The sequence below is a fragment of the Macaca nemestrina genome, chromosome 5 (genome assembly GCF_043159975.1).
Source record: "Macaca nemestrina isolate mMacNem1 chromosome 5, mMacNem.hap1, whole genome shotgun sequence".
Lineage (NCBI taxonomy): Eukaryota > Metazoa > Chordata > Mammalia > Primates > Cercopithecidae > Macaca > Macaca nemestrina.
The window spans coordinates 157,753,127-157,765,503 of record NC_092129.1 but is presented as its reverse complement, the minus strand read 5'-3'; the positions used below and the strand labels follow the sequence as shown (position 1 = coordinate 157,765,503).

At 41.0% G+C, this 12,377-nt stretch overlaps 1 long non-coding RNA gene, 2 other non-coding genes and 1 pseudogene across 7 annotated transcripts in view; all 4 read right to left on the bottom strand.

Moving 5' to 3' along the window:
• The window catches only part of LOC105482599 (uncharacterized), a 49,598-nt gene extending 40,245 nt beyond the window's left edge, over nt 1-9,353 (bottom strand). For 3 of the 5 annotated variants that reach the window (XR_011623949.1, XR_011623947.1, XR_011623948.1), the window contains exon 1: nt 1,977-2,638. This is a non-coding gene — a long non-coding RNA (uncharacterized lncRNA). Of the gene's footprint in view, nt 1-1,976; nt 2,639-9,318 lie in introns of those variants that run through there. The other 2 variants (XR_987725.2, XR_987724.2) reach the window with 2 other exon arrangements.
• On the bottom strand, nt 555-626 carry TRNAM-CAU (transfer RNA methionine (anticodon CAU)). Its single transcript has one exon. It is a non-coding gene; the product is annotated as a tRNA-Met (tRNA).
• Nucleotides 1,699-1,770, bottom strand: TRNAW-CCA (transfer RNA tryptophan (anticodon CCA)). Its single transcript has one exon. It is a non-coding gene; the product is annotated as a tRNA-Trp (tRNA).
• Nucleotides 9,354-10,026: 673 nt separating the features above from the next.
• On the bottom strand, nt 10,027-10,934 carry LOC105482598 (large ribosomal subunit protein eL6 pseudogene; annotated as a pseudogene).
• Nucleotides 10,935-12,377: the final 1,443 nt, after the last annotated feature.

Sequence of the window (12,377 nt, the reverse complement as noted above, 5' to 3'; positions counted from 1 at the left end):
TCTGGACATGTCACTATATGTCACATATTGTACCTCTCATTTTACTAGGGATTTAATAACAGGTGAGTTCGTGTCCTACCAATAAAACTCGGAAGGAATAGCTGAAATTAAGTCTGAAGTTCGCTGTAAATGTTAGTGTTTATAATTATGCAGAACGGTGTAGAGCTTTAGCTTTGCTCTACCATTTACTAGCTGCATGACTTCGGGCAAGTTAACCTCTGCAAACCCCAACTTGCAGACAAACCCCAATTTGTCTCATTTGTAAAGTAAGAGTAATAGCATGTATTTACTTCGTATAATTGCGAAAAATAAATGATTCAGAACTTGGAATAGTGCATGATACCTATTAAGCGCTCAAACAATAAAAGCTAAAACTACTGCTTTTGTTGTTATTTTTAATCTATTTAGGATAGTAATGTGTTGGAGCCAGAGATGCAGATCTCTGAGAGAGATGCAAATCAAGATAAGTTCCCTTACGGTGTCATGAAAATTATATCAGTTTACTCCTCCTATGAGGTAGATGTATTTTGGAAGGGGGAAAAACAAATCCAGATTAGCAGAGGATGGTTTCGATCCATCGACCTCTGGGTTATGGGCCCAGCACGCTTCCGCTGCGCCACTCTGCTACACTGAGAGGTGGGCTCATAATTAATAATCACCTTTTTTCTAGTGTGTCAAGTTTCCAAATCGCAAAATTATGTTTTCTCTTCTTTTTTTTTTTCCAGACCAGTAATCTATTCGTAATATGGCTATAGGCTTAGGCTACTACTAAGAAAACAGTAAATAAGAAATAGGAAAAAGGCTATTTGGGGTACACTTCTCCTATGTAATATCTGTCACTATGTATTGTGTGAATGTGTACAGTAAATACATAACAGAACGTCTGCTAATATTTCAAATGTCATGTTTTAAAGTTATTGTAAGTTATAGAAATTTAAACACTTCTGAAGAAATAAACGTACTTTCCCTTTTTTCCATGTTGTAATTTGCTAATTCATAATCTGTAGGGGGTCTGGAGCCACATGTGGGGAAAAAAACGGCACATTCATGCACATTTTCAGATACTACTATTAGGGAGTTCACGGAATATCTAGCCTTCTCTGATGTAATGGTTCATTCCCTGTATGAATTTGGGAGAGTAACTGCATTCAGGTTTTCTGCCTCTGGAAATCAAGTGACTTCTTCCGTGATTTGCAGGGAGGGTTGAGGAAATCGTAGAGATCCAAGGAAATTCTATGGAATCGCTTTAGCCTGGAAGAGCTGATCCAAATATGAAGCAGGTAAACTTAGATCATCCACTCAAACCAGACTAGGTCTCTGCGAAGATCTGCTAAGCTTCCGAGGGTTGGAGAGACAGATATGGATGAAAAGATAAGGCCGCAGGTGTGGGAGTGAGAATGGAGAGAAGTCCAGGAGGGTTTAACAATAGGGATGAGTTGCTGAAGAGTATAATTCAGAATATTTGCAATAAAAGAGTGAAAACGTCTCTATAAACCCAGAAATAAGCCCCAAAATACTGTAACATATTCCTGCGTATATCTGCCTATTAAAAAAAGAGAAGGGGGGGCGTTTTGAGGAGGCTAAAGTAATTGAGTATACAAGTGCCTAGGAGAAGCAGGAAAAGCAACTTTTTCCCCCCTGTAATACGTAATGTACTCCCGGCCATACAGTTATCTGAGCCAGGGAGCTAAAAACCATTGACCCCGACGTGATTTGAACACGCAACCTTCTGATCTGGAGTCAGACGCGCTACCGTTGCGCCACGAGGCCTACGAGGTACTTACTTTTTATTTACCTGTCATTCTGATTCATGAAAATAATTTTGGTACTGGTGAAGACCAGGCAGCTATTAACAGACACAAAATAATGACTAGCTGCCCTCTCGGTAAAATTGCTGTCCACCCAATCACTGATTTTCTCTGCCTCCGAATTGCTTCATTTTCACCTTTTCTTGTTTATATCCTTCCGTTTCTTACCTAGTTTTCTCCGTATATTCCAAATATGGAAGTTTTGGGAGTTTCGTTGTTTTTGTCTTTTTAGAAATACATTCTGTTGAAGGTCAGTCGCTTTGGAATGGGGTTGTAGAGAGGAGGTAGTGAAGCGGGAATAATGAGGATCCTTCCTCCCCCGACTCCTCATTAAGGAACGCTGATCAAGGTGAGTTTTAAATTAGTTTCCAAAGTTGACTGCAGGTCACAACCAGTGTTTCCGTTAACGAATTCACGCGAGGGCTGGCAGGTTGTTTGTGCTGCATCTTTTCTGCGAGATAAAGGCGCCTCCCTGTAGCCTCCGTTCTCAGCTGATGAGAGAGTTGATTTCATACACCGACAATTCTTCAGAATCAAGATCACTGGATCTGAAACTGACCCTAAAAAGAATAAGAAATCCTGTCATCAGGAGTGAGTGGGTTATTCTGGCACTGTGTTTTGTTTGGCTGGTTAAAGAGTCTGCCTTGGGTAACCAGAGATCGGAATTTTCTAAAGTCAGCAGGGTTTGTCTGGGGACCTCGAATTTACATATAGACGATCTCCGCAAATAATGCAGGGGCCGCTTTGAACTCTTAGGAAAAGATATTCCAAACAGTGGTCCACTGCTATAAAACACGCATCTTTCACTGAAAATTAAGGTCCCCCCCGCCGCCCCGCCCCCCCTTCCTCCCCACCCCCCCTTCCCCCCCACCCCCCCACCCCCCCACCCCCCCACCCTTCCCCCCGTCCCCGGCTTGCTATGGACTAGAGAAAGGTTTCCCTTTCTTCTGAAAAATCCGTCCAAAGCCCAAGGGCTCCAGCTGGCAATTAAGGACCATAAACACTGAATTGAAGAAGTTTGTGTTTGACCTGTAGATATCATAGTAGCTTTGGTAGGTTGTGTGCTGTTATTCGACTGTTAACAAGCTAAGGTAGTCATTCTACCGGTTCGTGGAAAGAGATAGGGGGCTTGGGTGAGGGGTGCGTTGGGAATCAGAAGCAGTGGGCAACGAAATGAACGGGCGTTTCAGAATATAAATAACCGAGGGTTTAGGAGGATCTGCAGCAGCTTACAGAATGAAAGGATATTCCAGATTTGGTGTTGCCAGAGAATCCAGTGTTGACTGAGAATCTGCTGTTGACTGAAAGTTGAAATACATACTTTTCTCATCTATCAAATTGTAATAACAATAATATCCACCTCACAGGATTGTCGTGAGTTTATTTACATAATGTGCGCTAAAAGAGTTTATACATGCTTAGAACAATGCTTGGCACATCAATTGCTCTCAATAAATGTTACTATCACTATAAAGTTTGGTGAAATTCTTACTTTGTTTTTTTGTTTGTTTGTGTTTGTTTGTTTGTTTTGTTTTGTTTTCAGAGACAGGGCCTCTCTCTCTCTCTCTCTGTTACCATGCAGTGGCTCCAACACAGCTCACTGAAGCCTCAACCTCCAGGGTTCAAGCCATTCTCCTGCCTCAGGTTTCCTAGTAGATGGGACTACAGGGCCACCACTCACAGCTAAAGTTTGGTGACATTCTTAAATGCATTTGCTCACACCACCAGCCTCATTCAGCAGAGAATGTAGTAAAATTTACACTTATCATTTCTTGATTTCTTCCATAAATTTACATTTTGGTGTTAGCAAACAATTAAATACATTTGATCATTTTAGATGTTAGAATTTTTCTGTAACGAGGATAAAAAAAAAAGTAAAAATGGTCATCATCCCAGGTTGCAGCTAAAATTGGACAAGATATTGACAGCATCCAGCTGTGGAGAAACCTGGAAATGATCACCAATTTAGATCAGCGACTGGAATGAAAAACTCAGTGAAATACTTTAACTTATAGAAGTTTATTCGCTCATTTTAATTGGTATTTAATGGTGATTCACAGCACAGCAGATTTCTGTCTGGTTATTTATAATGAATTGTTTCTAACATAGCAGCTAATCTGGGCCCAGCATGGTGGCTCACTCCTATAATCCCAGCACTTTGGGGTGCCAAGGCGGGTGGATCACTTGAGGTCAGGAGTTCAAGACCAGACAGGACAACATGATAAAACCCCACCTCTACTCAAAAATTCAAAAATTAGCCAGGTGTGCCTGTGAGTCCAGCTACTTCGGTGGCTGGCTGAGGCACAAGAATCACTTGAGCCCATGAGGTGGAGATTGCAGTAAGCCAAGATCATGCAACTGTACTCCAGCCTGGGTGACAGAGCGAGATCCTGTCAAAAAAAAAAAAAATTATGAAGGTCTGTTTCTTTTCCCATCAGAAACACAGCTAATCTACATTTCCCAGCCTCCCTTGTACTTAGATGTGGCCATGTGGCTGAGATACGGACAATGAAATGTGGGAAGAAGTCTTGGTTTAGGAAAACTTCTCAGGAGTGTTCCTTTCTCTTTCTGTTGGTCAAATGCTGAAAATCCAGTGGAGAACTCCATGATCCTAGAGCCAAAGCCACTCAATGATCTCTTGGTGATTGCTGGTAAGACCAACCAGAAAACCTGCATTAGATGTTGCCTGAGGGAAAAAAGGCATTTATTGAGTTTAAAAACTGAGACTTACAGTTAAAGCTGTGTTATAGCAACTCCATTATATAATAACACAAGTGTTATAGCTAACGGTATCACTAGCTGCTATTCATAACTAATATAACAATGCTTTATTTCCCCTTGCTCATTTGTCTCCCATGTTTTAGTGCATAAACTAATCTCATAATTACAGTCTTCTCATAAAACACCATGTAATAAGGTAACTAGAATCATTAACATGTACATGATAAACATATGGCAGAAAATACAATTTTCCAAAATTCTAAAAATTATTATCTCATTTAATAATGCACCATTGTTTTATAAATTAATTAGGATATCTCCCGCACTTTACTTTCTCACCTTAAAAAACCAAGCTGAGCAGATATATATAAATAGATAATACTCTTTAGTAAATGCAATACAAGGCTGAGCGTGGTGGCTCACACCTGTAATCCAAGCACTTTGGGACGCCAACGCACACAGATCCCTTGAGCCCAGGAGTTTGAGAACAGCCTGGGCAACATGGCACAAACCCATCTTTACAAAAAATACAAATATTAGTAGGGCATGGTGGTGCACACCTGTAGTTCTAGCTACTCAGGAGGCTGAGGTAGAAGGATTGCTTGAATCCAGGAGGTCGAGATTGTAGTGAGCCAAAATCGTGCCACTGCACACTCTAACCAGGGTGACAAAGTAAGACCCTGTCTCAAAAAAAGAAAGAAAGAAAGAAAGCTGGGTGCAGTGTCTCACGCCTATAATGCCAGCACTTTGGGAGACTGAGGTGGGCGGATCATGAGGTCAGGAAATCGAGACCACCCTGGCTAACACGGTGAAATCCCATCTCTACCAAAAATACAAAAAAAAAAAAATTTGCCGGGTGTGGTGGCACGCACCTGTAATCCCAGCTACTCGGGAGGCTGAGGCAGGAGAATCAATCGCTTGAATCTGGGAGGCAGAGGTTGCAGTGAGCTGAGATCGCGCCACTGCACTCCAGCCTGGGTGACAGAGCAAGACTCCGTCTCAAAAAAAAAAAAAAAAAAGAGTAAACGCAATACTACCTTAAAAATGTTATATTAATGTGGACTTCATTCTAGGTATAATCTTATTTTAGCTTGACTCAGATTTCTTCCCACTCTCATCAAAGTAAATATATTTTTAAATTTATTTTTTAAGAAATTAGTAAATTTCAATCCCACATTTGTTTTTTGTTGAATTCCTTACTGTCTTGGTCATTCCCAGATGGGTGTACTGGTAAATGTTTAACGATCAACTCTTGAGGGAAAGACGCTATCTTAGCAAGTGATGCTTCCAAATTCTCTCACCATAACTGATTCAAACTACAGATGCAGAGTCACTGAATGTTAAATTGGGAAGAGATGTGCATAGTTGGCTCCTGTGAGCCAGTACAAGGGGCTCTATTGTACCACCAATGTCTAGTCTATAGTTTTCTCAACAGTAATGACACTTAGAATAAACTAAGTGTCTTAGTCTGTTTGTGTTGCTACAAAGGAATAACTGAGGCTGGGTAATCTTAAAGCAAAGAGGTGTATTTGGCTCGTGGTTCTGCAGAATGTACAAGAAGTATGGCACCAGCATCTGCTTCTGATGAGGGCCTCAGGAAGCTTCCACTCATGGTGGAAGGTGAAGGGAAGCCAGTATGTGGAGATCGCATAGTGAGACAGAGAAAACGAAAGAGAAGGAGATGCCAGGCTCTTTTTAACAACCAGTGCTGTGAGAACGAAGAGTCAGAACTCACTCCCTCCAGTGAGAATAGCACCAAACCATTCATGAAGCACCTGCCCCCATGATCCAAACACCTCCCCCAAGGAACTGCGTCCAATATCAGGATCACATTTCAGCATGAGACTTGGTGGGGTCTAACAAACCACATCCAAACCATAGCACTGATGTTTATTAAGCATTTATTATGTGCCAATAATATTTATCTGAATTTTTATATGCTGACATATTATATATTCCATCTTTACAATAAGCCTGTGAGGTTGGTGCTGAAAATGTAAAAAATTGCCCAACATGTAGAAACTAAAAGCTAGGGCAATTGAACATACACAATTTTGACACACAAAAAAATTGTTTTTGTTTATGTTGTTGCACAGTATAAACAATGATCACACAAGGCCGTTGTGTTACCTGAGGTGGAACAAGATGAAGACAAGATCAATCCATAACTACATATGACACAGGAAAGAAATAAGGACACTCTACACCCATAAAAAAAAGTAAATACCCCTTTTCCAGGATAGTAGAGTGACTGTGATTTCTTACCAATGACATCCCCAGCCCCACTTTAATTCTTCTCCTGCCTCCTAAATAAAAATTCAAAAAAGTGACTCACACTCAGTTACTGAACTGCTCCACTTCCTGACCACACCCAGTCCAGAGCTGATATTTGATTCCCTTACACTCTCCTTAGAATAGTAAGCTTCTCCCAACCCCCCCTTACCTAGATGCCTTACTAGTCCACTAGTGTTCATTCTCTCTTGCTGTAGCAAGTTTAATAAACCTAGCTTTGTTTGACCACAGGTGTGTTCCTAGAGGTCTTTGGTCAGCAGACTTTAACAGTGTCAGTAGTTTCATTTTACAGAAGAGAAAATTAAAGTTTAAACTGAAGAGTTAGGGAGCCTCTTGTTTGAGATAAGATTTCATACAAGAGATCACTTTACCTTCCTGCAAGGAGCAGATGATCTAGGCTGAACTTATAAGACATCGTCACAAAGAGCAAAATGAACTGGCTGCCAAGATAAGAATTCACAGATGGGTAACCCAGAGATTAAAATAGCCACAACAAGAAGCTATTATCACCCATAAGGATGGAGGGGCAGCGGGAAGAGCCCATGTTAGAGCCCAGAGTGGGAGGTAGAAGGGTGACAGTGGTCCGCAGGAAATGACCCATCAGGAGCTAGAATTCCAAGGGGAGAATCTCAAACCTTGAAATGGATGCAGCTATTGTAGGCAATGCTACAGGAAGCAGAAAGAAAGAATATCCTGGCCTCAGAGTTCCTCTTGAATTCCAACCTTTTGTCATTCTTCCATTGGCTAACCCTACCCAGAAGCCAGAAGGTAAGGATGCTCAGAGCAGAGGAAGGATGGGGAATGAATCTGACAACAAAAAGCCAACTTGATTTACAAGACAACTTGATCGACACCTCCCAATTATGATCAAAGTATTAAATCTACTGAAAATGTTTTAATGCAGGCGGGAGCATGCCTATAATCCCTGCACTTCAGGAGGCCAAGGCGGGTGGATAACTTGAGGTCAGGAGTTCAAGACCAACCTGGCCAACATGGTAAAACCCCTTCTCTACTAAAAATACAAAAATTAGCCAGACAAAGTGGCATGCACCTATAGTCCCAGCTACTCAGGAGGCTGAGGCACAAGAATCACTTGAACCCAGGAGGTGGAGGCTACAGTGAGCCAAGATCATGCCATTGCTCTGCATCCTGGGTAACAGAGGGAGACTCCATCTCAAAATAATAATAATAATAATAAATTGATAATAATAAAAATGTTTTAATGAATGTATAAATGAGTCTTCTCATTAGAGTTTGCTCTTTGAACTAATTCCTTCTAATATGCAGATTCTAATCATAAGAACTCCAGTATAACACAGGGTTATATTTAATATGTATTTATAGAAGTGCCTAAGTTTTATAGCATAAAATCACAGGGAACAACAAATTACAAATACTCAGTTAAAAAAAGTTTTCTTTTCTTTTCTTTTTTTTTTTTCTCCCTCTGTTGCCCAGGCTGGAGTGCAGTGGCCCAATCTCGGCTCACTGCAGCCTCCGCCTCGTGGGTTCAAGCAATTCTTCCGCCTCAACCTCCTGAGTAGCTGGGATTACAGGTGCACGCCACCTCGCCAAGCTAATTTTTGCATTTTTAGTAAAGATGGGGTTTCACCATGTTGGCCAGGCTGGTCTTAAACTCCTGACCTAAGTGATCCACCCACCTCAGCCTCCCAAAGTGCTGGGATTACAGGCATGAGCCACAGCGCCCGGCCAAAAAGTTTTCTTTTCTAAGACATAATTATCAAGTATATAAAACATTCCATATCCCAGGTATAAAAACAGTAGTAATTCACTTATGAAAGAGTGGCATTTTAATAGTAGGACAGTTTGATGGTTTAGTAATAGGATTTTTGTTGGTTTGTATTCAATATAAAACACTTTAACAAAAAAGCCAGGCCATGATAAGCTAAAGGTCAGTTACTTCACTAGATTTCCTTTCTTTGAGCAAAAAACTTTTAAAAACTTTTTTTGTAGAGTTGAAAAACCAGGCCTCAGAAAACATCTCAAATATCCAACAGTCATTAGGGTAGATCAAGGGTCAGGAAACATGCCTGCAGGCCAGATGTGGCCTACTACCTGTTTTTGTACTGCCTACAGCTGTTTTTACATTTTTAGATTGCTGAATATAAATTAAAAGCAGAATAATCATCTGTGCCACATCAACATTATATGAAATTCCAATTTCATTGCCCATAGATAAGGTATTACCGGGACATAGCCATGTCCATTCATCTATGGCTGCACTATAAGAGCAGTTATGAAAGACATAGGAGGACCTGCAAATCCAAAAATGTAGCAGAAAATATAAAGAAAAAAAGAGTTCAGGCCTTTGCACCAGAGGAAGGTGTTTTCTTGCAGACAGAGGCAGCTGTTCCCCTTGGCATCAGATGCATCTCCAGAATTTCTTTCTTATTCTGGTGTTAGCACAGGTATCAGTAAGCAGAAAGGTTCAGAAACTTCCAAAACATACTGTTGCCCAAGGTCACAGCCTGTGGGATACCTGAACTTGGGGTGTCCCCTAGTTCCAGCTGACTCCTCTGCTTGTCATCTTCACTCCCTCTGCTCACTTTCCCAGCTGTGATGAGGCCCAGCTGGAGCTCTGTGCTTGAGCTCCACAGTCCCCATTGTATCCTTGTAATAGTATGATACATTCCTTTTTTCTTCTCCTTAATTGAGTTTGAGTTGCATTGTTAGAAACAAAGTATTAGGATATGAAAACTCAACTTTTGTGTATGTGTATATGTATGTTACTTTAGAAAAAACATTCTTTCCATTTTGCAGGGAGGGTAGGCCAGTCAGCAGAAAAGTAAACAAGCTCTTTTGTGGTTCTAGATCAGTGATCCATCCATCCATTCATTTATTCATTCAACAAATATTTATTGTTGGCCTAATATGTGCGAAGCACTTTTCTAGACCCAAGGGATACTACAGTTAACAAACCAATGAAAACAAACAAATTCCTCTGTGGGTGTTACTATGCCTGGATATGATCCTAGAGACAATCGTAGCCATCTTGTGACCATGAAGGGAGCTAAGCTGATGCATTACATTAACCTTGCAAAATGTAAAGATGGAAAGAATCTGGGTCTTTAATGAGGATACATTGGAATTGCCCTCTGTGTTGTCAGGGTTATAATGCAAACAATCGAACGCACTTCAGATTGTTTACACAGGAAAAGGTTTTTTTTCTTTACTTTTTTTTTTTTTTTTTTTTTTTTTTTGTAGTTAGCTATTTAATGAGGTTCTTAAGACATTTAGAACACCAATTTGTGAGGATAAATTCCATTCGTCAAGGCAAACACAGATCGCAGGTAGCCCTGGAGCTGAGGAACAGCTTTGATTTTTGGTAAAATTTCTAAGTCCACAGCTTTCTGATCAATCTTGCGCTGCTCTGTAATCTCATATTTCTCTTTTTCTGTGTCGAAGATCTCACCTTCCTGGTGTCTGGGCTTCCGCAGCTTCTTCTTCTTGAAGTAAGCATCAGTAAGATGTTTTGGGATTTTTACATTGCTGATATCGATTTTGGTTGAGGCAGCAATGACAAATTTCTGGTGTGTTCTTCGTAGAGGAACTCGATTGAGGACCAGATCCAGTCACAAGTAACAAGCCACTAGCCAGCTGCTTCAGGAAAACCACCATCTTGCCCCTGTGGCGTCCAGTGAGGATGATCAGAATGGTCCTGGGGGCAAGGCTGGCTCGCAGTTTTCTCACGTGCTGACTGAAGGGTTTTTTGCCGTGGCTCAACAGCTTTCGAGGCACATCTTCAGTAGGATAATATCTAGGCATTTTGTGAAGTTTAGCCACCCGGGTACCGCCATTCTTGTCACCACCAACTGTTTAGTAAGAGTTGCAAGAACCTTCTCCTTTTTCTTTTCAACCTTGGATTTAGCGGCTGAGTACTTCCTCTTGTACATGGTCTTTCTGGAATACATGGCAGATCAGGAATACCTGCAAATTCCTCTGACAAGGACAGGGTTGCCGCTGCAATGGGGCTTCCCTTCTTGGGCTTCTTAGCCTTGAGGTTACCCTTTTTCACCTTGCCACCAGCATCAGCCTTCTTGGCTTCGGGTTTCTTCTCTTTAGTATCTGGCTTCTCAACTTTTTCACCTGCCATCTTGCAAGATCAGGAAAAGATTTTTTACAAGAAATTTTGTAACATTTCTATGTTGAGCCTTCAGATTGACTTCCAATGCCACACTGCAGAACTGGACCACTGAGGGAGCTGCTGGCTCGTCTAAAATCACTACAGTGTCACCACCACAGACTACAGCATCACTGCCACAACCAAGAAAACCGCCACGGTCAGAAATCTCCCACCTGCTGCCAGCTCCAGAACCATGCAGCACCTGCATAAACACCAGTAAAACAGATGCCTTATGGCCTGCCTCTCAAGTCTTAAAAATCCATTATGGGTCACTGGAGACTGCTAACAACAGTACACAGGAGAACCAAACAACAGTTGAAACTGCAGAAATGCAGTCCCCGCCTCATTTCTATCCTCCAAATTCCATGTGACTACATCTGATTTGCTAGATATAGTTTGTTTAAGCTACATTTTTCTTCCAAATCACGACTGCCTGAGAAACTAAGAGATGTAGTTTTTTGTTTTCCTGCCTCTACAATACAGAAAAGATCACTAGGAGGAGGGAGAATGACTGTGGCATGCCACCTCACTAGAGTCTCTCCATGTCCTACCCGAGAACATCTTATGAATTGAGAAAACTCTTCATTATTGTTTAAGCCAATAAATCAGTCTGACACTCCAGGGTATGGATTCAGTTCATGACAGAATTTAGGGCTTCTGAGCCCCAACCCTGTTCTCCCATACCTACCACTCCTCACTAACTTTGGTTTTCATACCCCTCCCTTCTCTCATGTGTGGTAGTCACAATATTCAACTAAAGAGCTCAGAGATGAGACTTTCCAGAGAAGAGGGTATCACAACCAAGTTAAATCTATAGAGGTCTTCCTTAACAGACAACTGAAACAGAATTTCTGAGATCTGGTGAATTCAGCAAGAAACACAGGACTGACTGAGTTTCTTCCTCCATGGGTGAAGATAGGAAGACAAGTTTCTCAGACAGTAAAGGGGGATGCTTTAAGAAAGAAATTAACAAGACCTTCTCCATCTGGTGAATTATCCTTGACAATACCCTTATTTTGGGTTCCTTCCTAGTTACTCTTCCAAAGAAAATGACTTTCCCATTTCCATCCCCAAGTAACTAAAATGTCTAGATTTCCTATAGAAACAATGGCATACTTCAGCAACTACCATATGCTGATCATTGTTTAGGAATGCACAAAATAAATCATTCTTGTAGAAGATGTTTATTTTCAGTCTTTAAATGAAGTCTCTCTTAATAGCAGGCTCAATTCAAAATCATCTTCTAGTTTTCAAAAATTCGTAGATACGTGGACTTTCGGAACATGTTTTCTAAAAGGATTCGAACCACCTTTTTATGGATTCAGTTTTGTGTCCCCCAAAATTCATATGTTGAAATCCTAATCTTAGTACCTCAGAATGCAACCTTATTTGGATATAGCTTTGGGAGGACCCAA